The sequence below is a fragment of the Mustela putorius genome, unplaced genomic scaffold (genome assembly GCF_011764305.1).
Source record: "Mustela putorius furo isolate JIRA1106 unplaced genomic scaffold, ASM1176430v1.1 tig00000854_pilon_pilon_pilon, whole genome shotgun sequence".
Lineage (NCBI taxonomy): Eukaryota > Metazoa > Chordata > Mammalia > Carnivora > Mustelidae > Mustela > Mustela putorius.
In genome coordinates, this window is record NW_025421496.1 from 1171471 (window position 1) to 1190538 (window position 19068).

The following is a 19068-nucleotide window of genomic DNA, read 5'->3' on the forward strand; positions in this document are numbered from 1 at the left end:
GGTTACCATCCACAACAAGTACAGAAATTGAGGATCGTTAGAAACTTCTATTACAATCTGACAGAGTAACTGAGTCTAATAATTAAAACTGAGGCTTATATTTTTTTGTCTTAGTTTTCTTTTAATTTTTTATTTTTAATTTTTTTAAAGATTATATTTATTTATTTGACAGGCAGAGATCACAAGTAGGCAGAAAGGAAGGCAGAGAAAGAGAGGAGGAAGCAGGCTCCCCACCGAGCTGGGAGCCCTATGTGGGGCTTAATGCAGGGCTGGATCCCAGGATGCCAGGATCATGACCTGAGCTGAAGGCAAAGGCCTTAACCCACTGAGCCACCCAGGTGCCCCTGTTTGTCTTTGTTTTGTGTGTTATTTATTTATTTATTTTTTTAGTGATTGATTTGCACTGTATTTTATGCAAGTATCAGCCCATGGTGGATAGGGGAGTATGAGAGAAAGCAAACTGGTCCTTCACCACAGAAAGCCTGAGAAACTGTGGGCTAATGTACCTGCTCCACGGTGGAGTCTGGGAGTGAGTCAGCATTCTGGAAGCACACAGGGAGACTTTGGGAAGATCCTTCCCTCATGAGGGGGGCAAAAATAAACATCCACTAAAATCGTGAGACCTAATTTAGAGAGGGAAGGATACTCCCAGACTTTCCTCAACTCATTCATTATCTCATACTTTCTTCCACATTGACCTGCCCTTACTCAGAGTCCCTGGTAAGAATTTACTCTGCATAAGCTCTGGGTATGGCCATTTTTACAGGCTAAACATTACATATACGTTCACTTACCCTCCCCATTGGAACTTTGATGACTAGAGTCAAAGCATTTGAATGGCTCTCCTAACCCATTAAGAGAAAAACAACTTTGAGTAAGACTAACACAAGGTAATTACTAAACTGAGCCGGATTCCTTTGCCATGCTCTTGGCACCAAGGTATGGAAACTCCAGAGCCCTATAAGAGGTCTAAAGGAAAAAAAAAAAATGTACAAGACAAATTTCAGGGATCTCAGTTTCTCATTAAAAATACATTTTAGAAAATTGATTTAGGTTAACGTGCTAGGGCAGTTGTATGGCAAGGAAAAGCATGTAGCAATAGGCAAATTGCAGCTTTCATTTCTTTTTTAAAATAAAATGGAACAATAAAATCACAATTAAAAATAAAATTTAAAAAGCATAATCTGAAAGAATTTTGATTCTTTTTCTAATTAAAGCTCTGCAATTAAAGTTTTGCTGCAGAACAACCTGTGTTCTTTATCTCCCAGTCCACAAAGGGCCAATTCAGGTCGAGGATTTGAGATGTGTGCTACACTCAGAGCTGGAAATGACTTTGGAGAACCTTCTAGCCTGACTTTTTCATTTCAAGAATTGGAAACTGAGGCAATGATAGGTTTACTTCCTTTACCATTAGTCTTCTCTTTCATGCATGTGTGTACATGAATGTGTGGATGTACATGTGTATTTTCTCTCAGAAGGCTTGGAAACTTGGAGTCTACACAGTTTTAACATAATTCAGACACTCAATATGGGACTTCTTTCTTCCTAGGGTCCTAACTCACCTTCTAGTATGAAGGCAAGGGTTCAATAAGCACAAAATTTTAGCCAGTGCTGCCTCAAAATGTGCAATTTTTGCATAAGTGAACTCTACAAACAATAGAGATAGTAATTTTTTGTGTGTGAAACTCTAACAGAAATCTAGTACATGTCTTCATACCTTCTGCAGTAAAATAAACTGAATATAATGTCCTTCATGACCCCAGCTTTGTCTAATAAACAGCTGTTGTACTTAAAAGAGCAGGTGTATAAGTTCCAGGATATAGACACAAATGCATGTTAGCCCCCAAACCTACCATCATTAAAAAAAAAAAAAAATCCATCACTTAGAATTTAGCATATTACTTCTTTTTCAGATAAACATAGTGGTTGTTTATCAAATACATCGTGACCTACGACACGATGCCCTTTAGCAGGGCACAGGACTACCCTTAAGAGTTAATGTAGCACCCTTGCATCCTCATGAAAGGGTAGTTCAGCTTTCACAAATCAATCAATGTAATGGAACAAATCAATAAGAGAAGAGAGAGGAATCACATTGTCCTCTCAATTGATGCAGAAAAAGCATTTGACAAAAGACAGCATCATTTCCTGACTAAAACTCTTCAAAATATAGGGATAGAGGGACCATTGCTCAACTTCATAAAATCCATCTATGAGAAACTCACAGCAAATATCATTCTTAATGGGGAAAAGCTGAGAGCCCTCCCACTGAGATCAAGAATACAACAAGGATGCCCACTCTCGCCACTGTTGTTCAACACAGAACTAGAATTCCTAGCAACAGCAATCAGACAAAGAAAAGAAGTAAAAAGTATTGAAATTGGCAAAGAAGTCAAACTCTCTCTCTTTGCAGATGACATGATACTTTATGTGGAAAACCCAAAAGACTTCATCCCCAAATTATTAGAACTCATTTAGCAATTCAGTAATGTGGCAGGATACAAAATCAATTCACAGAAATAAGCTGCTTTCTTATACACTAACAATGAAAATGTGGGAAGGGCAATTAGAGAATCGATTCCATTTACAATGGCACCAAAAACCATAAGATACCTTGGAATAAACCTAACCAAAGAGGTAAAGGATCTATACTCAAGGAACTACAGAACACTCATGAAAGAAACTGAAGACACAAAAGATGAGAAAGCATTCTATGCTCATGGATCAGAAGAATAAACATTGTTAAAATGTCTATGCTGCCCAGAGCAATCTATACTTTCAATGCCATCCTGATCAGAATTCCACCAGAATTTTTCAAAGGGCTGGTACAAACCATCCTAAAATTTGTATGGAACCAGAAAAAAACCCAAATCGCTAAGGAAATGTTGAAAAAGAAAAGGCTAGGGGCATCACGTTGCCTGATTTCAAGGTTTTATTACAAAGCTGTAATCACCGAGACAACATGGTACTGGCAAATAAACAGACACACAGACCAGTGGAACAGAGTAGAGTGCCCAGATATGGACCCTCAATTCTATGGTCAAATCTTTGACAAAGTAGGAAAAAATATCCAAAAAGACAGTCTCTTCAATAAATGGTGCTGGGAAAATCGGACACCTATGTATAGAAGAATGAAACTCAACCATTCTCTTTCACCATACAAAAAGATATACTCAAAACGGATGAAAGACCTCAATGTCAGACAGGAATCCATCAAAATCCTAGAGGAGAACATAGGCAGTAACCTCTTCGACATTGGCTATGGCAACTTCTTTCAAGACACGTCTCAAAGGCAAAGGAAACAAGAGTGATTATGAACTTTTGGGACTTCATCAAGATAACAAGGTTCTGCACAGCAAAGGAAACAGTCAACAAAAAAAGAGGCAACCCACAGAATGCGAGAAGATACTCGCAAATGACACTACAGACAAAGGGCTGATATCCAGGATCTAAAAAGAACTTCTCAAATTCAACCCCCAAAAAACAGATAATCATGTCAAAAAATGAGCAGAAGACATGAACAGACACTTCTCCAATGAAGACATACAAATGGTTATCAGACACATGAAAAAATGTTGATCATCATTAGCCATCAGGGAAATTCAAATCAAAACCACACTGAGATGTCACCTTACACCAGTTAGAATATCCAAGATTACCAAGGCAGGAAACAACGAATGTTGGAGAAGATGTGGAGAAAGGGGAACCCTCTTACACTATTGGTGGGAATGCAAGTTGTTTGTAACCACTTTGAAAACAGTGTGGAGATGCCTCAAAAAATTAAAAATAGGGCTACTCTATGAGCTGGCAATTACGCTTTTACCTCAAAGATACAGATGTAGTGAAATGAAGGGCCATATGTACCCCAATTTTCATAGCAGCAATGTCCACAATAGCCAAACTATGGAAAGAGCTGAGAGGCCCTTCAACAGACAAGTGGATAAAGAAGATATGGTCCATATATACAATGGAGTATTATGCCTCCATCAGAAAGGATGAATACCCAACTTTTGTAGCAACATGGACAGGACTGGAGGAGATTATGCTGAGTGAGATAAGTCAAGGAGAGAAAGTCAATTATCATATGGTTTCACTTACTTGTGGAGCATAAAGAATAACATGGAAGACATTAAGAAAAGGAAAGAAAAGTAAAATAGGGGAAATCGGATAGGGAGACAAAGGATGAAAGATTATGGCCTCCGAGAAACAAACTGAGGGTTTGGGTGGGGGGGATGGGTGAGCCTGGTGGTGGGTATTAAGGAGGGCACAGATTGCATGGAGAACTGGGTGCTGTACATAAATAGTGAATCTTGGAACACTGCAGCAAAACTAATGATGTATTTTATGGTGATTAATATAACACACACACACACACACACACACACACACGAGTCAATGTAGTTTAGGTCAGCCCTTAGTAGGGGGTGGGGGAGTGAGGGAAGGAACCGTAAGGAGGAAATGGAACAGAACTCCTGTCTGGTGGATACTTAATATGTGCCCCAAACTTTCACTCCTTTCATTTCTCAACGCTCCTGTGAGGGAAGAAATATTTTTCTCATTTTACAGAAAACAGAACTGAGGCCCTGAAAGACTGAATAACTTGCCCCAGTTCAAAAAGCAAAAAGCTAAAAAGTGAGGCTATGACCCAAGCTTGTTGTGGTCCTAGGCCTGCATCTTCCCTCCACACCAGGCTGTCCCAGACAGAAGAGACCCTGGGCTTGGTCTTGGATGCTTCCTCCTCCACTATCATACCAATTGTTATGTTTTGTGATAGAACAAACAAGCCCAAAACCTCCTGGTTTAAAACAATGGCCATTTTATTTCCTCACAATTCTGTAGTCTGGGCTGGGCTTAGCCAGGTAATCTTCTGTTGATCTTGCCAATGGTCACTCTATGGATTCATTCAGCTGATGGTCAGGGGCCTGGGCTTGGCTGGGCACCGAATGGCTGGGCTTTTCTCCTATGGCCTCTCCACAAAACTCCATCAGAGTCCTTATAAAGTAGATCAGGGCTCAGAACCCAGAAGCACAGCATCTTAAGGCTTCCCATATAGACACAGGAAAGGGCATGGCATCACACAGCCACCTCTAGTCAGTCAGAATGTCACGGGCCCTACTCCAGTTCAAATAGCAAGGACTCCACAAGGGCAAATGTAGGCAGAGGTGATTACTGGGGGCCAGCAGTGTAACAAGTGTGTTTTTCTGTTCTTTTAATTTTATGTCCAGTTTTTCTCTCCTGTAAGTTTCCTGTAAGTTTCTCTACTTCTACCAGTTCTCAGTTTTCCTGCTTTGTAACTGATCTTCCTTAGCCAGTGGCAGAGGATTCCTTTCCTTCATATCCGGGAACTGAACCATCACATCATGTCAACTCTGTTCTGCAGGTCACCTCTCTTTGCAGCTCAGGTGGGCAAAGGAGATCCCTTCGCTTTTTGGTTGCTGTTTTGCTTTGCTTTTGTACCTGGCCCCAAAGCTGGAAGTATAGTTTAAAGGAAAAGAAGACCTATCTGAATCGAGAAGTACTTCAATGCTTGGCCCTTACAAATAAAATCTAGAAATTGTGATCTTTAGTTTTACCTGCAAGAAGGCAAGGTGTCCGGTTCAATGGCCAAGTCAACAAATCAACATTTACCATGTTTTACATGCTTTAAATTTCCTTAGCCATCATTCACCAGGTCAGAGAAAGAAGAGAGGGCTGCAGGAATCAGATAATTCCCAGCATTACAATTCCGGTTCACAGCAGGTTGCTTCTTACATGTGGCTAAAATGAGATCAGATTACATTTCCATTGAATCATTCAACCTGTCTGATCACTGCTTTCTGCTGTCAGAGGACCAAGAATTAGCTAGAGCCAGGAGAACAAGCTGTGCAGATACTACGAGCACGAGAAGGGCAAAGAAAATGAGAAAAAGAAATTTTAAAACACCCCAGGTGAAGATCCTTGCAGAAGGGATCATGGGTTTCCATTTGAAGTCCTGGAAAATTGCAATCAAAGTTAAAAGTTGAAATGTGAACTACCCTTCAAGAGTTTCTAAATTCTTTCACTGACAATGTTTATCATTGTTTATTTTATTCTGTTCTCTGAGGCCAGTCTTTGGATCCTTGATTTTTATATTACACCTAGGCCAGACATACAGGTGTAAAAATGAAGGGAATTAAATTCAATTTGGCTATTTATACATCTAAATTGCTCAAGTGAAGGAGGCAATGGAGATAAAATGTCTTCATTATTATTTTAGATTAATTCATTGACTCTAATCTTATCTGTGCTCTATAGTCACAAACATCAAAACTTGATTGAAAATGTGCATAAATTCATACATATATGAATTATACATGAATTCATTATAACCCTTATAATGATTTACACAAAATCCAATTAACATTTTATGAAACTTCTAGAGAATCTGACTAGATTCTGATGTTTTTAGGAGAAAAATAAGTTTATCACAGCAAATTTTGAAGAAAGCATATGAGATACGACTAACTACACTAAATATTTAAATATAAGGCCATATCACTAAAATAATTAACTACTGGAAAAAAAAACAATGTATAGATACAGAACACAGACTAGAGCTAGTCCAGAAATTGATTTGGATCCATGTAAGAATTTTCTAGAAAATAAAAATGACATCACCAGAAAGGAACTCATGCAGGAATAACTGAGTAGATATTTATTTATTTATTTATTTTTTATATATAATTTTTTATTTTTTATAAACATATATTTTTATCCCCAGGGGTACAGGTCTGTGAATTTAAAGAAAATAAAATCAGTCTAGATGCATCCCTCATGTGTATAACAAAATAAGTTTCAGATACATCAGAAAGTTAAATATTTAGGGGTGTCTATGGGTTAAGCCTCTGCCTTTGGCTCGGGTCATGGTCTCAGGATCTTGGGATCAAGCCCCGAGTTGGGCTTTCTGCCCAGCATGGAGCCTGTGTCCCCCTCGGTCTCTGCCTGCCTCTCTGCCTACTTGTGATCTCTCTCTCTCTCTCTCAAATAAATTAATAAACTCTTTATTAAAAAAAAAAAGTTAAATACTTAAACATATCTTTTTCCAAATGCCCACTCAAATAAGGTGATAGACTTGTGAATTTAAGACCCCGGAGGAGGGGTGCCTGAGTGGTTCAGGTTATGATCCCGGGGTCCTGGGATCGAGCCCTGCATTGAGCAAGGAGCCTGCTTTCCCCTCTCCCTCCACTCTCTCTTTCTAATAAATAAATAAATAAATAAATAAATAAATAAATAAAATCTTAAAAGAAAAAAAACAAAAACAAAAACCAGGATGACTTTCTAAGCTTAAATTCCTTTTAAGAAATCATGATGCAAAAGACCCAATTACTAACATTACATAAAATTTAAAACTTCTGTTTGTTAGATGGGAAAAAAAGTATAAGCAACTTCTTTTTAAAAAAGCAGACTGGGACAATTATATTTGGGAAATTTGGCAAATAGTTATTAGTGAATATTTTCTGTCCATGGCCTTTGTTCAAGGCAGCAGAATTAATCTCCTTTACAGCCCATTTCCTTATGACATTTCCTTGTGACAAGAGTATAGTGATTATGTGGCTTACCGTTCTCTGACCTCAGCCATTTTAGTACATATATACTTGACATATCCCTATACCATCTACATGCAATATTTATTTAACAATTTTCTTTTCATCAACTCTATTTCACTTAAATAAATTTCATATTGTTAGATGTGATTGAAATTTAAATCAGTAAGCCTTGAGCAAAGCAAATGATCAGACCCTCCACACCCACACCCTTAGATGTGGGTGAGCCTCATCTAATCTGGTGAAGGGCATGAGAGAAAAGACTGAGGTCCTCCAAAGAAAGAATTCTGCCTCTAAATTGCCTTAAGATTCAAGACTGCAACATCATCTCCTGCAGAAATTTCCAGCCTGATCACCTGCCCTGCAACTTTTGAACTTGCCAACTTCCACACTCATAAGAACGGACTCCTTAAAACAAATGCCCACACTCACCCCTCTGTGTGTGTGTGTGTGTCTATGTGTCTGTGTGTACGTATCCTATCCTATTGGTTCTGTTTCTCTGGAGAACCCTAAGACTCTTACCAGCCTTCAGGAGCACTGACTTTTTAAATCACATTCAAATGTCTTGGTCTAGATGCCAATGCTTACCTTAATCTAGCTCTTCCTTATTCCATGTTCACTTCGTGTGACTTCCCAATGTGAACTTTGCTTTACTCCAGCTGGACACCTCACATCTTTATTTATGTTCAGCATTCTGCTGAAAATGCCTTGCTTTGCCAGTCCTTCTCCGTTCCTGCCTTTGGGGCCTGGATCCATTTCACACGAGGAGCTAAGGAAGAAATAAAAGGTGGAATAAATTTCTCACACCTAGAAATATGCAAAACTAGCTTTGGCAAGTAAGGTTTCATCTCGTGGGCCAATTCTGACTAATTGGTGGCAGCTACTTGGAACATTTTAGGAAGGATTTGGAGGCTGTCTCTGTCGGAAAGAATACAGGGTTCTATTCGTGATGTCTGACAGTAGAAGGGTGCGAAGGGCCAGAGTGGTAATAAACTTCCTATATAATTGCCACCTCTGGCTTGGTTATTAAGGAAACCGGCCAAGAGTATTTTCCTGGGCCCTTTCAATGTCTATTCAAGCAAGGTATTAGACCTATAAATTTTTTTACAAAAACTCAACTGATCTACATTTACATATATAGGGAAAGTCAACAAGGGCACTGAAACAAAGCAAGAAAGAATACTGAAAACAGGGTACGTTCGCCTCCCAAACATCTCCTTTTTCACACAGTAGCAAATGTTAAGACAGAATTTGCCTGCTGGGGCAAATGATTTGAGGAATACAAACAATCCAAGACATCAGTTTAGCTATTCCTTGACCATGCTGCCCAGCCCATGGGCACTGGAATATTCTCATAAATACCTTTCCCCCAGTTCTCTTGGGATAGCAAAAGTTGCATTGGTCCCTCCCCAACATCCCTGTCTTCATGCCTGAATGGCTGAACTGAGAACAGAAGCAACCCTGTTCAACACACCAAGATCAGAGTAATTGATACAGATCTTCCCGAAAATCAACCCAACACTGTCCTAGTAGAAAATCACCCTATGCCTGGTTTTCAGTAGTTCTTTCCCATAGACTTTAAGGTTGGGGTGGGGGGAAGCATGATTATTTATACAGCTGGTTTAGGTTACTTTCATACAATCTGGACTTAAGCACTTCTTTCTAACAGTACAGTGTGAAAGGCACTAAAGATACAAGGAAATCGTATTTGGTCTTTGCTTTCAGGGAGTACCTAGCATAACTGATAATCAAAGAATATATAGAAACATTATCTTAGACTGAGGTCAGCAAACTTTTTCTGTAAGGTAATAAATGTTTTCAGCATTACAGGTCATGCGTTCTCTGTTGTAACTGCTCAACTGTGCTCAGTTGTAATACAAAAACAGTCATAGACAGTACTTAATAGATCATCATGGCTATGTTCCAATAAAAATTTGTCTACAGAAAAAGGCTGCTGGCCAGATTAGTTTGCTAATCGCTGCCTCAGACTTATTGGGCAAATTAGGACCTGAGATGAACATCTCTCAGAGGAAAAGGTAAAAAAAATTAAAGGGTGGGTCCATTTTTGGTTAGCGTGGTTGCTTGAGTAATCAGAACCTTATTCCCGATGGTGATATTTAAAAATTTATTAAAACTCCAAATAAGATCTATGGCATCTCCTGTAAATATGTGAGAAAATAAAGCAGTTACATTTAATAAGAGAATGGCTTTATTCATTTAAAAATATCTTTAATTCAAGATTTGCCAGAGTTGTAATTCATTTAATGGGAAACAACTGCCAAACATGAAAATGATGTTGTAGAAATCCACAGGGCAGAGTGGAGAAAGCCCTAGAGGGAAATAAGAAAAGTCTCAATGGATGTGTGTGGTGGAAATGTGTCCCTGTCATGCAGAGTTCTTAATTTTTCAAATCATCATGGAATATTCTGGAAAAACCACTCTTGTCCCAAAACATCAACAAAGGTTTCCTTTCTCATTTGAGTCCCCTCCAGCAGCTAGAAATTAATTGAGCAATGGGGCAAATAAAGAAGTCTGGAATAAATTTGAGAAAGTACACCTAACATTAGTAGTGATGTTCTAATGAAATCCTGGCCTTACAGAAAGAACTTGTTTCTAAATTGATTTGAGAACTCCACTGAATCACAAAGGCTCTGGGTAGATGATGCCAACAGCTCAGCTTGTATGACAAAGCAACATAATCCCCCAAAGTCCATCGCCTTTTCCTCACTAATATCATTAAACCTCACAGTGTCCTAAAGATTAGGAAGAAAAGTACTCTTTGTTTTACTGTGAAACCAACATCCAGACAGAATCAGTTTCAGTCAGTAACACAATCACTGCCATCATTCACAAAATGACTTTCGTTTCTAGAGGCGACAACAGAGCAAAACTGAGGAGGTAGACTTCACTTCCACATCACTGATTCCCTGCTCTCCTGCAATACATAATTTCCTTTATATTTAAGTGTCCATCAAAACATCCCAAAGATGTCAGTTGACAAATATTAATAGACCTTGTAATCCCAATTAGGTATTTATCTACATTTTCAAAAAGGACTCTTTTTTTTTTTTTTTAAGATTTTTATTTATTTATTCGACAGAGAGAAATCACATGTAGATGAGAGGCAGGTAGAGAGAGAGAGAAGGAAGCAGCCTCTCTGCTGAGCAGAGAGCCCGATGCGGAACTCGATCCCAGGACTCTGAGATCATGACCTGAGCCGAAGGCAGCAGCTTAACCCACTGAGCCACCCAGGCACCCATCAAAAAGGACTCTTAAAGTCCAAAGAATCATTACAGCTCTAGTATTGATTTTGAATGGCAAAACCCCAAGCATCATCAGTGATAAAATAACTTTATCAAGCAAGAGAAACCGGCTTTTCTCAAACTTAATGCTGACTAGTTTCCCAAGCACTTACAAATGGTCTCTGTGGATTAAGACTGAAGTGGGTAACCGGCTGTCCATTCACCATATCAAACATGTTTCTCACAATTTAAACTCAAAATGTTAACGTCATTTTAAGCTACTCAGTGGGTCTAGTTAACTAAGTTTCTTTCTAAGTGTGTTTACAAAAAGCTTCATTCTCAAAAAATGTGAAATAAAATAAGAAACACACATCTCTTGGTCTCCCACTCTATTTATTGTCTGGTGCTAGAGGCTGGGAACACCAAGAAATGTAAGACCTGATTCCTGTCCTGAAGTAGACTGCATGGTCAAAACAAAAATAAACAGTAAAGCAATTCATCATTTGATAGGTATAAATCCCTACAAAACTGCAATTACACACACGCCAAACTACTCAGGTTTATTTTTACCGGTTTCCCGCTGCACTTAGAATAAAGATACACATTCTGAACATGGCTGATGAAAACTCTTAACCTCTAGGTGACAGCCTTTTCTCAGGCTGTGGGTCCATTTGCTCTCCCTGCTCCACACATACCATCCATCTTTTAGTCTCTTCTTCTTGCCATACTCTCTCCTACCCCAAGGCCTTTGAACAGTCTTTTTTCCTGACCCTAGAAGGTTCTTCCCTTTGCTTCCTCCCTAGACAATTCCTTTTCATCAGCAGCACTTAGATTAAGTTTTTACCCCTAACCCCCACATTATGTTCTTTCATTGCCCCCATATGTCTATCCTTGGTATTTTTCACTGTAGCAAATCATCTATTCATTTCATAATTATTGTATTAATAGATTTCTCTCGCCTCAAAGCTCTGTGAAGGCAAGGATAATGTGTATCTTTAGCTTATCGCTGAATCACTTATGCTTAGCTTACACTAGAGGTCCAACAGATACTGTCTGAATAAATGGCTAATGAACAAATAAACATCTGGACTTATATAAACTAATCCATATCCCTTTTATTTGATAATAATCATTTAATATATAATTATTAAAGTCTAAAGTTCACTCAGCAAATACTTATAAAATTCTTACTATATGTACCTGGCACTCTGATAGACACTGGAATATAAATATGAAGACACTGTCCCTCTCCAAGCTGCCTACTGAGCGAGAAAGACAAGTTAACAGATCATTATAACTGAACACATGTTACAGGTAAGAGAAATCCAATGTGCCACAAGAACACAGAGACAAGAATTAACTCTGCCTAGGGAAGCTCAGCAAGACTCCTAAGGAAGTAACGTCGGAATTCTTGAAGAAGAAACAGAAGTGCAGAGGGTAAACTAGTGAGAGAAGGCATTCTCTGCAGAAAATGGAACATGCACTCACCTGGGTGGCTCAGTTGGTTAAGCAACCAATTCTTGATTTTGGACCAGGGTGTGAGATCGAGCCCTATGGTGAGTTCTGTGCTGGATGTAGCCTGCTTGAGATTCTGTCTCTCCCTCTCCCTCTGCCCCCTCACTCCTACCCCCAAAAAAAAGAAAAAGAAAAAAGAAAACGGAGCATGAAAAAGGCAAAAGATTTGAAGAGGTTGAGATAGGTATGGAAAAGCAAGTCGTCTGGTACCACTGTGACTGCGACGTATGAATGGGTATGATTTGAAATCAGCTGGAGACTCCAGGCTGAGGTACAGAAAAGCATGAGCATCTGAGCTAAGAACAACCTGCCCAAGTGGGACTAAATGGCAGTTGGTGGCAGGTACAGAACAGAAGCTGGAAAAGAACTAAGAAAGAGAAAAATACCTCCATGGGAACAATGGCAAATATTTGGTAATCAGGAAACCCAGCCCCCACGCCCCCACCCCGGCCACAGACTGGAACCACCCTTTCAAAATTGCACACTTCCTAGGGGAGTGTTTCCCATACTATCTTAATTATAACAGTCACGTAACTATTAAAATATGTATTCTGAGGATGCATCCCAACCCCTCTGAAGCAGCATCCTCAAAGGAAAAAACTGGAAATCTGAATATTGAGCCAACACCTCAGGTCAATCTTATTATCAAGGAAGCTTGAGAAACTTCTATTCCACCTTCAGGTAAGGCTCACCATCCTTTTCCCCAGCACCGTCCATTGGCTTCTCAGGGGTGTGCCTGCCTGAGAAACTATCAACGTCAATTAACAACATAATGACCCTTATTTCCAATTTAACAATAAAATATGACTGTGTTAGCGCAGAGAAAATATAAGCATCATCACTACCTTATTAGGAGAATCACACAGGCTCCTGAAGGAAAAGTTCAGCTAATTATACACAAAAGACAGAAACACTAGACTCTGTGCAGATGGACGAAAGCCCATGAACTTCTTCCCTTAGTGCAGTGGCTCTGGGTGATGTCTCGGGTCTCCAAACTCATTTGCTTCTCCCCAAGCGATCATCAGTTAAATCACCAGTTGAGGCTCCAAGAGTTATGTGACCAACTGCAGAATAACTGAAGCTTGTTCAACACTTAGTTATTGAGCTTTTCACCAACAGAAAATGAAGAAAGGATACTTAGTACATAGCACAGCCTCGTCTGAATTTCTCACTCCCCTCTACTGGAAGACAAAACAAAAACAAAACATTTTCTATACTATTGAGGCAGCAGTGTTAAGATTTTGAGGCAGCCAAACTGTAATCATTTGGATGCCAACCCTTCATTTAGCCCCACACTTCCTGTGGCGAGCTGGGCCACTGCTTGACTATCCATGACTACAGATGTAAATGGACACCTGGGTGTTGCATGAATTGTTTTGTTTTGTTTTGTTGTTGTTTTAATTTAGATTTAGCTAATGAACATACAGTGAAATATTGGTTTCCGGAGTAAAATGGAATGATTCATCGCTTATATACATACCAATATTGCTCATCACAAGTATCCCCACCCCCTATCTGGCCCAACCCCTACCCACCTCCCTCCATCATCCCTCATGTTGTTCTCTCTCATTAAGAGTCTCATGGTTTGTTTCCTTCTCTCCTTTATTTCTTTTCCCCCTTCCAATCTGCATAAAACATTTCTAATAGAGAGTTTTTGCCATTCTTGGGAATCCAGCTGGGTGATTACCTCCAACCTCAGAACTCACTGAAAAGCAAAGCAGTGGATGGGTGCCTGGGTGGCTCAGTGGGTTAAGCCGCTGCCTTCGGCTCAGGTCATGATCTCAGGGTCCTGGGATCGAGTCCCACATCGGGCTCTCTGCTCAGCGGGGAGCCTGCTTCCCTCTCTCTCTCTCTGCCTGCCTGTCTACTGTGAACTCTCTCTGTCAAATAAATAAATAAAATCTTAAAAAAAAAAAAAAAAAAAAAAAAAAAAAAAAAAAAAAAAAAAAAAAAAAAAAAAGAAAAGCAAAGCAGTGGAATCTCTGGTTGTTTATACAATTTCCTTGATGGTTTTAGTTAAATAATTTCACAGCTCTATGCCTCAGTTTCCCCACCCACAATTCACTGCAAGTACTTTTTAATCCATATCATATATTATAAAAATTTAAGAGTTTCCCTGACAATACATCAAAATTATTTGTTGGCATAAAGCCATATTTAAATGGAAGCTTTGTTCCAATGGGCAAATACATATACTCTGCTGTTTTTTTCATTTTTAAATTGGATTCAGTGATGCTGAATTTATGGCAGGCACCCCATTGGAGGCAACACAAATTGCAGGGACTGGAAAGGTTCATTCAAAAGCAGAACCTGAGAAGTGAATACTATCTGTCATATTTCTTACCTAATGACATTTGAATGTAAGATTTGAATGTACATCTTAATAAAGACGACTTGCTTTCCAAAATGTCCTGCTGATTTGGTAAAAGAGGATTTGGAGAAGGAAAGCAACAACAGTTGGAAGGGGAAAAGACTAATTCCTACAAATTTCGACAAATACCAGAAATTGCCCTGGGTAGTCCAGTGGATTTAATTGAGGATCCCTGGAAAAACTGAGCATTGCTTCGTAAATGGGCATCTCTAAATTTTATGGATCTACTATCGAGTCAAAAAATGATCCATGGGGTTTTCCAAGATTTCTTGCCCTTTGGTCCACAGTGGAATTTCTCAAAGTATATTTTCAATGGATGATGATTAAGAATTATATGAAAAAAATAAAATAGGAAGGTCATGATCAGAACCCATTATATATAGAAGCTTGATTCATGGCAAAAATGAAACTACAGGAAGTAGGGAAAGAATGGCTATCATAATAAATGGTGCTAGAACAACTGGGCATCCATAAGGGAGAGAAAATGATATTACATCTATGACATTAGAGTAAAAAAAGATAAAATCACACTGCACATTTGACATTTTATATATAGAGCAGTGCCTCTCAAAGTATGGTTTATGGACCACTTGCATTCAGGTCACCAGCGTGATAATGAAATATATAGATTCCCTAGATTACCTTAGACCTGCTGATTCTCTAGGAATGAGACCGAAGAATCTGTATTTTTATCAAACTCCCCTAGATGAGTTTTAGCACACTAAAACTTGACTTTCACCAGCAGAGTGTTTGGCAGTTATGAAAACAACCATCTGAATCCCAGCTCTGCCACTTAGGGGTAAATTAATAAATCTGTTTAAAAGCAGTTTTCTTACCAGTAAAATGGTGATAATACCAACCTCATAGATAGGTTGCTGTGATTAAGTGAGATACTGGATATATAGTGCTTAGCACAGTCTTAGTTCACAGTAAACACTCAGTAAATATTACAATTCCTTCCTATATCCAGTATACCTACCAAAAATGAAGAGTTTTCAGTCACTAACAAAAATTTGCAATTATAAAATTACGGTTTGGTACTGGTAATACGGTATATAAAGCACATAACTATATCACGTGAATTAACAGGTAAGTGGTGAGTATTTGGTCTTGAGAACTTATTTGGAGGTCCTACTTGAAGATCATAGCTATTCATTCATATACCCCCATCTAAGAAGTCATGGTCCCGTCCAAAGATGCAACTTTAGAATGTGTGTATGTGATACAGTGATCACTGTGTACCCAGTGACCCTGACGAGCTAAGTCACCTTGGTCATCAATGCAATGACAGATTAATTTATTCAGCAAATGTTTATGTCCCAGGCCCTGCAGCAGATGCTGAGCACTAAGTAGAAAAAGATGCGGACCTTGCTCTCCAATAGCACCTAGTTTGTGTATATTCCAGCAATTTTTGCTGTTGTTGCTGTCAAGTGGCAAGAAGACTAGGAAACCCTAGTTTTATAGGCAGGGCCTTTATGACTAAATCAGTGATAAAAGAAAGATATTAAACAATAAATGCACCCAGCTCCCTCTCCTCCTCCTGTTTCCCAAAGCAAATGCTTTTCCAGATTTTCTTCCAGCATCCAGTACTACATTGATGAGAAATGTGCCACAATGAATGAAGGAAGGGATCTACCGTGAGGAGTAAAACTACCTTAGCAATCTCTTGTGCCTGTACATTCCTCTGCCTGCTCTTCAGCATCGAGGGACTAACTGTCAGTGCAGAGAAGAAACAGCTGCTTCAGAAAAGAAAAGGCAAAGAATGCAGGTGTCTGGGCTCCACTGTGCCGGGACAGTCCTAGCCAGGGACACCTGAGATTCAGATGAGACATTCTGCAGAGACAGGACAATTAGTTTCCTAGGGCTGCTATAACAAAGCTCCACACATTGGGTGCCTTACACAATGAAAATTTATTCTCTTACCATTCTGGAGGCTAAGAAATTCATCAGCAAGATGTCACCAGGGCCATGTTTCCTCTCAGTGCTCTAGGGAAGAATCTGTTCTGTGCCTCTCTTCTAGCTTCTTGGTGTTCCTTGGCTTGTAGCTGCATCACTCCAATCTCTGCCTCCATCTTCCCATCACCTTCTTCCCTCTGCATCGTCTCTTCTTATAAGGGCACCAGTCCTTGGATAAAAGGCTCACCCAAATCCAGGATCTTCCCCTAAACTTAACTAATTATATCTCCAAGGACACTATTTCTCAATAATCACATTCTGAGGTAGAGACAGATTTAGGGGAGGCACTATTCAACCCAGCCCAGTCTCAGTAGAGTACGGTTTGAGGAGGAGAAGGCAATGAGGCAGGGATGGGTGCAAAGGCAGAAAAGCCTGCACACCCAACATCTGGCGGCACCCAAGTAGTCAGGGCTGCCTTCTACATATTCCTGTCTCCACCAGCAGGGCCCCCATATCCACAGGAACAATAGGCACAGGCCCTAGTTCCTTTAGGGGCCCATGAAAATGTTTCAAACTCTTAAAATCTACAAAAATAAACAAATATAATCCAACCTGGATTCCACATATACTTATATTGATGCAGTCCATAAAATACAGTTTTTAATATTTTAGGCAAAAATGCCTAGGGCACACAAAAATCACAATGCAGCCCTGTTCACTAACATCCATCCTCACACTTTCCACCTGAAATTTCCTTCCTCTCCGCCACCATCTTGTCTTACCCTTCAGGACTCAATTTATGAGTCAGTGCCTCAGGGAATGTTCCTTGACAACCACCCCCACTCCCTTCCATTCCAGTCCCCCACCTAGCTTGGTTATGTGCACCCCCTTTCCAGCATTCCCTCAGTTTATCACTTGCATAAGAAGTCCCACCTCACTCTCTGCTTCTAGAGACCATGACCTAAGACACTTTGTGTGTCTCTGACTGGCAGCATTACCTGGCAAAAATTCTCTAATAAACAAACATGCTGAATGAATAAAGTGTTAAAGAGGCATGGAAGCGAGTATCAAAGACTTACCCAGGCCTCCAATAGGGCTGAATTGCTAATAAAAGAGCTTCAGTCCTTGATAAACTCTTGCTCTTCAGCATCGAGGGACTAACCGTCAATGCAGAGAAGAAACAGCTGCTTCAGAAAAGAAAAGGCAAAGAATGCAGGTGTCTGGGCTCCATTGTGCCGGGACAGTCCTAGCCAGGGACACCTGAGATTCAGACGAGACATTCTGCAGAGACAGGACAGAGACAGGGCTGCTATAACAAAGCTCCACACATTGGGTGGAGCTTACACAATTGGGTGCCTTACACAATGAAAATTTATTCTGAGCACAGAAAGAAAAAGATAGGGTATAAGTTCCAGAACAACAACACAAGAAGGGCTCCTGACAAAAGCTAGAGAAGGATCTAACAATTAAACCTGAGGGACAGCACCTACTGTGTGCCAGCAAATCACTCCCAGACACCACAGACTAACGATAGTAAGCCATCAAAACGGAACCAGGTGTCCTTAAATTCTCTAAGATGACATCGGCCCCAGAGCTGGGGACGAGATGAATTGGCAACCATGGACCATGAGATTGGTGCTGAAGAATTTCTGGGAACAATGAGTTGGTGATAAACGGGTTGCCTCCGAAGACCTGATACCTCATGAGAATATCCTGGTGAGCCTCAAAGTGTGATCCTCTGGAGCCCACATTCAACAAGCTGGAAAGATGAGACAGGGTTTCGTGGCATGGAATTTCTATCTCGGATGCGGTTCACTCCTCTCAACCTTTGCAGCAGTTTTGGAGCTGAGCAGATGGCAGGGGAGGGCTTGACTAAGTGGTGAAGTTTTAGCTGCAAAAGGCAATTCCTAGAATGACAATTCAGAAACTCATTTCCCCCAACACTTATCATATTGGCAAAGGGTTTGTGAATCTTTTTAGGAAAATGAGAAGGAAGCAGTGCATCAGAATAAGGCGTCCTATGTTTGGGTAGGTTATGTGGAAGCAAACACGACCGAATCCAATTCTTCCCTTCTGTTTGCTCTTCCCAAGGAAGGGGCCAGACTTGTTTGTAAATTAAATAATACTGAAAAGACTAAAGCTTAGGGTCTGAGGTATAACAAACCTTCAGCACACAAAGCAAGTGATCAATGCATTCTGAAACCGTATATGATAGTTTCCGCTGAACTGCTCCAACCCCACCTGGCATTACAGACCCGTGTAGCTTCTAGCTCTTTCTTGTAAAGAAACGGCAAGTTTGTAGAAAGAGCATAATCTGGATTCAAAGCCTGTCTCTGGTACTAAATAACTATATGATCTTGAACAAATGACTTTTCCTTTCAGAGCCTGTTTCCACAAACATAAAAGGGCGGAGGAGGTGGGGGAGGGGACAATAGCTATCTCAAAGGATTATTGTCAGAATTCAGTGTGATGATGTATACAA

At 39.9% G+C, this 19068-nt stretch overlaps 1 long non-coding RNA gene across 5 annotated transcripts in view; it reads right to left on the minus strand.

Moving 5' to 3' along the window:
• Positions 1 to 4799: 4799 nt before the first annotated feature.
• LOC101692157 overlaps positions 4800 to 19068 on the minus strand; it is a 159674-nt gene continuing 145405 nt past the window's right edge. For 3 of the 5 annotated variants that reach the window (XR_006608213.1, XR_006608210.1, XR_001177274.2), the window contains 2 exons: positions 8151 to 8331; positions 4800 to 5971 (listed from right to left, as the gene is read on the minus strand). This is a non-coding gene — a long non-coding RNA (uncharacterized LOC101692157). Of the gene's footprint in view, positions 5972 to 8150; positions 8332 to 16613; positions 17868 to 19068 lie in introns of all 5 variants that reach the window. The other 2 variants (XR_006608212.1, XR_006608211.1) reach the window with 2 other exon arrangements.